Here is a 7728-nt window from a genome sequence, read left to right on the forward strand (position 1 = left end):
ACGGAGATAAAAGTATCTTCTTCGATGACGAAAATGTCTTCTACGGAGATAATTAGAACAGTTTAGACTGTGGTCCTTATATACGAAATATTTTTTCAGCGACATTTCTCGTTGCTTTGTCGGCGCCTGGTAGTATTTCCTCGCTATTTCAATTATTTCCTCGTTGCTTCCTGTATTTGCTCGTTATTTCGATTAACCTCTCGTTGATTCGAGAATTTTCTTGTTGCTTCGAGTATTATTTTGTTCCTTCGATTAATTTCTCATTAATTCCATTAATTTCTGGTTGCTTCGAGTATTTTCTCGTTCTTTCAAAAACTTGAAAATTCGAATATTTTCCCGTTGTTTCAATTAATTTCTCGTTGCTTCAATTTTCTTCCAAAAACTCAAACGTGAAGTAACGAGAAAATACACGAAGCAACGAAAAAATATTCGCAGCAACGAGAAAAAAATCGAAATTTCAAGTTTTTGACAGAAACTCGAAGTAACGACGAAAATACTGGAAGCAGCGAGAAAATAGTTGAAGCAGCCAGAAAATAATCGAAACAACGAGTACATACGAGGAATTAATCGAATCAACGAGAAAATATTCGAATCAACGAGAAAATAATTGAAAACAATGAGAAAATAATTAAAACAACGAGATCTTTCGCTGAATTTTTGTTCAGGCTACAAAATTGGCAGCATTAGGCATTTGTACTTACACTCTTTCATAGTATATTATTGAAGGATTTCATCAGAAAATCCGTGGGGTGCTATAGCGTCTGCAACCCACTTGGGAGATAACGGCCTACATCATACGTCAGTGAAGCATTAATCACACTGTTGACGCTATACTTAAACAGTAAATATGGAAAATAACAACGTTGAAGGTTGTGAAAATAGTGGTAACTTATCACGGAAATATTGAAATACAATGTAACAGAAAAAGCTTTAACTATAACTGTTTCATTTCATATATTCTTGAGTGTATATACAAGAAATAAAATTGCCCAAATAATGAATTGCAAACCAAAATAGTTAGCAAGCATATTAAATAATTTTACAGGTTATGAAATATTACATTATGTTTGCTTTAAAATATTTGGTACCAAAATAAGCGCGATCCTGTTTTATGTGGGGCCTTAAATATATGGACGTTATGTATGGTGCTTGTATAAGCATGTAAATTGTTTCGGGGAGGAAAATCCAGAACACAAAAAGCAAGGTTGTATAACTGATGTTGGCGTTTGTTCCCATTGCTGTATTTAGAGCGCATTGTATTTCTGGGTCATGTCACTCAGTATCTCATCTACACGATATTCAGGCAGATATCATGTTGCAATGTTTCTCGAAAATGGGAAAACATTGGACACAACAGTGAATGAGTTTAGTTTTACACCGCACTCGTAAATATTCCAGCCTATGGCGGCGAGCTGTTAATAACCGAGTCTGGACCAGACAATCCAGTGATCAACAGTATGAACATCGATCTACGCAATTGGGATACGTTGACATGTGTCAACCCTGTCAGCGAGCCTGACAACCCGATCCCGTTAGTCGCCTCTTACGACAAGCATTGGTTGCTAAAGATTGGACAGTGCTATCTATTTTCTGTCATTCAGACATAACTGATCCTCACCTATTCCTAAACATTTTGCATTACATTACGGACGTGCTGAGTCGAACATGGATGATTTATATGTCATTTGCCGCATACTTAAAAACTATGTACATCCGAAAATGATATGGTTCCTTGTCCTGTTCCAGAAAAGCTAAATATTTCACTTCATCTTCAATAATGCATATTTGCTTTCAAGATACGACAGTGCTTTGAATCTGATACTGCGACAGGGAAACACGCCAAGGAATCAGTATGATACACATATATGTTGACAAACAAATTGTAATTGTGAACAATATGTTGTTAAGATAGAAAAAAAGATATACAACACAAATAGTACAAACGGGTTAATTGTAAAACTGATGGCGTACGAAGAGAAGTAACAAAGATGTAAAGTACGAGTATTTACAGAGGAAAAACCGACAAGGAGAAATCGAAATTTAGACCCTTTCGACTTAAGATTGGGAAAAAGTAAACATCCTCCGTATACACAAAACCGTATTTAAAAGTGAGAAATTCTGAAATGTTGAAATTTTGGCAGCTCAGCTGGTGAATGAGTTTATATAAAACTCACCTTTCCGTTGGAACCGACATCCTAAAAAGTTGCCTTCCAGCATAAGTATTCTGTTTTCGTTCTGTAATGTGAAGTGTCGGAGCCAGAGATTAAAACGAACTGAAAACTGGTGTTTATTATCACACAACACTTATAATTCATTCACAATTTAACATTATATTTGGAGGGTTTTGCCAAGGCCAGCCTCACGATGACAGTCCCGTTAATCCCAGGACTATTAGCAATTTAACAGCCGTTTTTCTGCAGAATAAACAGTGTTATTTGCATTTTACTGCATATGTACAAGCTGACATACAAGGAACGACCACTAACAGAAGACCGCTTGTTCCATAGCTATAATATTTGTAGCTCCTGCAAAAATGCACAAACTTGAAAGAACAGAAGTGTTACGAATAATTATAAGAAACAAAACATAACATTCAGAAAACTTACAAATATCATTGATGATAACGATTTAAACCAAAAAGTGAAACTAAATGTTTTCAAATAAAGGATTTTGTTACCGTAGTCTTAAGGTAAAACAATTATATGGTAAGGGATAGTACGCAATTCGTTATGGAAACATTTCTACATAAGGAGTAAGTTTTACATTGACAGTATCAAAGTCTAATAGTTAAACAGTAGTTGGGAGATTGCGTCTCAGCCAGTGATATAAATTCCAATTTCTCTTCATTATGTTTCATCAAACAGTTTTACTTTCTGTATTTGTTTATTATCAGGGTGTTGCTGCGTTTTGATGATTCAGAGGGTCTTACACAATGTCATTATTAATGAGTTTCATACATAGATTATGAATATTGTCACATCAAATACCTTGAGCGAGTTTTCTTCTTACAAACATCACACAAACGCACACAATCACTCAAACGCGCACTCACTCATTCACTCACTCTGGGCATGATGAACGGGATGCACTCACGCACTCACTCATTCACACGCGTGATGAACGGGATGCACACACGTATTCAACGCGCTTCAACACGGGTATCACACGCGTGATGAACAAGATGCACTCACGTATTCAACGCGCTTCACACGGGTATCAAACGCGCGATGAACGGGATGCACACACGTAGTCAACGCACTTCACACGGGTATCACACTCGCGATGAACGGGATGTACACACGTATTCAACGCGCTTCACACGAGTACAACACGCGTTTCAGATGAATTCCACAAAAGTGACCAACGCAGTGCACATGATTTGCGTAAAGCGTTGTCTTGGGATGCAGGTTTTTAGTGATTGGATTGTGTGTCGGTGACTGGTGAGAGTGTTTGTAAGCGTCTTTTTGAACTCGTTTGTTCTTGAAAATATGCTACTGTCGCAAGTGTTATGGCACAGCTTTTTCATAAATCGTTCCATAACATCTTTAATAGCTGAGAAACATTTATTTAGGACAACGAAAACGTTTTGACGGAAATACTTTGCCAATAATGTGACCCAGTGAACATGTTTTCATAGTATTCGTCCCTGAGAAGTATATTGTTGCACATTAAGCAAAGCCAAATATTATGATAATTTAAAGAACATGACGTTAGTCTATATACATAACATCTTTATTCCAGTACTCACAAGGCCACGAGCCTATAGTACAATCCAATATTAGCACAATATGAAACTTCATGGAACATATAGGCCGTGGTATAGCCTAGTGGTTAAAGCGTTCACTCATCACGCCGAAGACCCGGGTTCGATTCCCCACATGGGTACAGTGTGTGAAGCCCATTTCTGGCGTCCTTCGCCGTGATATTGCTGGAATATTGCGTAAAGCGGCGTAAAACTAAACTCACTCACTCATGGAACATATACATACTTACATTAAATCATACCCAGCGTAGGTATTCATGTATCCAATTATTCCTGCATGAGAAGGCACAATATATAAACATTGATAAATCCTTAAGTAGTTTTACATTTGAATTTGCTAACAACAGTGAAAATGTAGTGGTGTTTGGGTAATTATATTAATATGAGGGGTATATTTTTCTCTGAGTGATATGTATAATGGACAAACAAGTAAAAAGTGGTATTCGTTTTCAATCAATTTTAAGTTATATAGTCTGCAAAAAAAATATTCTCGGTTGATATTTGTATAACGGCCAGTTTGAACAAGGAGATCATGGGATGAGCAAAGGAGACGAGGCAACGATATTCTAAAAATTTTAACGGATATACTAGTTAAGTAGTCTTTACTGAAATAAGTTTTGAAAAGTATATAATGGTCTATAAAAGAAGACAAAAGCGATCGTGACGTGTCCCTGACTCTAGCATAGGACAAACCTAATTTGTGAAAATGCAGAGGTTATTAACTGGGTCCTTCTTAAATGTAAGAATCGCTTTCAAAGATAATTGAAATGTACTCGTCATAAAATCTCTCATGACCAGGGACAGATAATACAGAGCTATTTTGGTTTCGAAGGAATCACGGAAGCGTCACTGACAGTGCCAAGGGGAGGTCATAGACATCATGGATACATTGTTGGCTGGAGATAGGGGTGGGGAGGGGGGCTTGTCAAGGACATTGCAATACCTATCTGCACTTGTCACTAAAAGGTGAAAAAGGAAACCAGATTAAAGGGACGTCGCATTTTGACCCTGATTCAGCTACACGAAAAAACAGTTAACTCATTGCACTTAAAAGGGATTCTGTTTAAACTGCAGGTTCTTATATACCAATTTACTCAACACGTCTCATATACTTAAAATATATTCAGATGGTGTGTCAATTTGTCTGCTGCATGATGTGTTCCTGATATAGCCAATGCTATTCTCTGTCTGCCACTTAATAAATGTTCTTTTGTTTTTTTCATGTTTTTATTCCCAGAGTTTTGTTTACAGATTTTACATCAGTTATACCGTACGGGTAGCTTCACAGTACATAAGTACAGTATAAATAGCTCTATAGTACATAAGTACAGCATAAGTAGCTTCATACTACATAAGTACAGTATAGGTAGCTTCATACTACATAAGTACAGTATAGGTAGCTTCATACTACATAAGTACAGTATAGGTAGCTTCATACTACATAAGAACAGTATAGGTAGCTTCATAGGACATAAGTACAGTAAAGGTAGCCTCATACTACATAAGAGGAGTATAGGTGGCTTCATAGGACATAAGTGCAGTATAAGTAGCTTTATAGTACATAAGTACAGTATAGGTAGCTTCATACTACATAAGTACAGAGTAGGTAGCTTCATACTACATAAGTACAGAGTAGGTAGCTTCATAGTACATAATAAGTAGCTTCATAGTACATAAGTACAGAGTAGGTAGATTCATAGTACATAAGTACAGTATAGGTAGCTTCATAGTACATAAGTGCAGTAAAGGTAGCTTCATACTACATAAGTGCAGTAAAGGTAGCTTCATAGGACATAAGTGCAGTAAAGGTAGCTTCATACTACATAAGTGCAGTATAGGTAGCTTCATAGGACATAAGTGCAGTATAAGTAGCTTTATAGTACATAAGTACAGTATAGGTAGCTTCATAGAACATAAGTGCAGTATAGGTAGGTTTGCTTGTTTTTCATGTTTTTATTCCAAGAGTTTTGTTTACAGACTTTACATCAGGTATACCGTATGGGTAGCTTCACAGTACATAAGTACAGTATAAATAGCTCTATAGTACCTAAGTACAGCATAAGTAGCTTCATACTACATAAGTACAGTATAAGTAGCTTCATAGTAAATAAGTACAGTATAGGTAGCTTCACAGTACATAAGTACAGAGAAGGTAGATTCACAGTACATAAGTACATTATAAGTAGCTTCATACTACATAAGTACAGTATAGGTAGCTTCATAGTACATAAGTACAGTAAAGGTAGCTTCATACTACATAAGTGCAGTATAAGTAGCTTTATAGTACATAAGTACAGTATAGGTAGCTTAATAGAACATAAGTGCAGTATAGGTAGCTTCATAGAACATAAGTGCAGTATAGGTAGGTTTGTAGGACATAAGTGCAGTATAAGTAGCTTCATAGGACATAAGTGCAGTATAAGTAACTTCATAGTACATAAGTACAGTATAGGTAGCTTCATAGGACATAAGTACAAGATAGGTAGCTTCATAGTACATAAGTACAGTGTAGGTAGCTTCATGGGACATACGTGCAGTATAGGTAGCTTCACAGGACATAAGTACGGTATAGGTAGCTTCATAGTACATAAGTGCAGTATAGGTAGCTACATAGGGCATAAGTACAGTATAGGTAGCTACATAGGACATAAGTACAGTATAGGTAGCTACATAGGACATAAGTACGGTATAGGTAGCTTCATGGGGCATAAGTGCAGTATAGGTAGCTTCATGGGGCATAAGTGCAGTATAGGTAGCTTCATGGGACATAAGTACGGTATAGGTAGCTTCATAGGACATAAGTGCAGTATTGGTAGCTACATAGGACATAAGTACAGTATAGGTAGCTACATAGGACATAAGTACAGTATAGGTAGCTACATAGGACATAAGTACGGTATAGGTAGCTTCATGGGGCATAAGTGCAGTATAGGTAGCTTCATGGGACATAAGTACAGTGTAGGTAGCTACATAGGACATAAGTACAGTATAGGTAGCTTCATGGGACATAAGTACAGTGTAGGAAGCTACATAGGACATAAGTACAGTATAGGTAGCTTCATGGGACATAAGTACAGTATAGGTAGCTACATAGGATATAAGTACAGTGTAGGTAGCTTCATGGGACATAAGTGCAGTATAGGTAGCTACATAGGACATAAGTACGGTATAGGTAGCTTCATGGGGCATAAGTGCAGTATAGGTAGCTTCATAGGACATAAGTACAGTGTAGGTAGCTTCATGGGACATAAGTGCAGTATAGGTAGCTTCACAGGACATAAGTACGGTATAGGTAGCTTCATAGTACATAAGTGCAGTATAGGTAGCTACATAGGACATAAGTACAGTATAGGTAGCTACATAGGACATAAGTGCAGTATAGGTAGCTACATAGGACATAAGTGCAGTATAGGTAGCTACATAGGACATAAGTACAGTATAGATAAGCTACATAGGATATAAGTACAGTATAGATAGCTTCATAGTACATACGTACATGTTAGGTAGCTTCATAGGACATAAGTACAGTATAGGTAGCTTCATAGTACATAAGTACAGGATAGGTAGCTTCATACTACATAAGTACAGTATAGTAGCTTCATAGTACATAAGTACAGTATAGGTAGCTTCATAGTACATAAGTTCAGTATAGGTAGCTTCATACTACATAAGTACATAAGTTCAGTATAGGTAGCTTCATACTACATAAGTACAGTATAGGTAGCTTCATACTACATAAATACAGTATAGGTAGCTTCATACTACATAAGTACAGTATAGGTAGCTTCATACTACATAAGTACAGTATAGGTAGCTTCATACTACATAAGTACAGTATAGGTAGCTTCATACTACATAAATACAGTATAGGTAGCTTCATACTACATAAGTACAGTATAGGTAGCTTCATAGGACATAAGTGCAGAGTACAGTAAGGTGGCCTCATGCTACATAAATTACAGGTA

The 7728-nt window shown here is 36.7% G+C and overlaps 1 long non-coding RNA gene across 2 annotated transcripts; it reads left to right on the forward strand.

Annotated features, from left to right (window-relative positions):
• The first annotated feature begins 5135 nt into the window (after positions 1 to 5135).
• LOC124287186 lies at positions 5136 to 7310 on the forward strand. 2 transcript variants are annotated; one of them, XR_006901210.1, is made up of 6 exons: positions 5136 to 5249; positions 5452 to 5691; positions 5976 to 6129; positions 6160 to 6275; positions 6876 to 6905; positions 7267 to 7310. It is a non-coding gene; the product is annotated as an uncharacterized LOC124287186 (long non-coding RNA). The 2 variants fall into 2 exon arrangements; XR_006901209.1 differs by having other exon boundaries at positions 5976 to 6275.
• Positions 7311 to 7728: the final 418 nt, after the last annotated feature.

This window comes from Haliotis rubra, unplaced genomic scaffold (genome assembly GCF_003918875.1).
Source record: "Haliotis rubra isolate DU_JTF1 unplaced genomic scaffold, ASM391887v1 Scf4, whole genome shotgun sequence".
Classification (NCBI taxonomy): Eukaryota; Metazoa; Mollusca; class Gastropoda; order Lepetellida; family Haliotidae; genus Haliotis; species Haliotis rubra.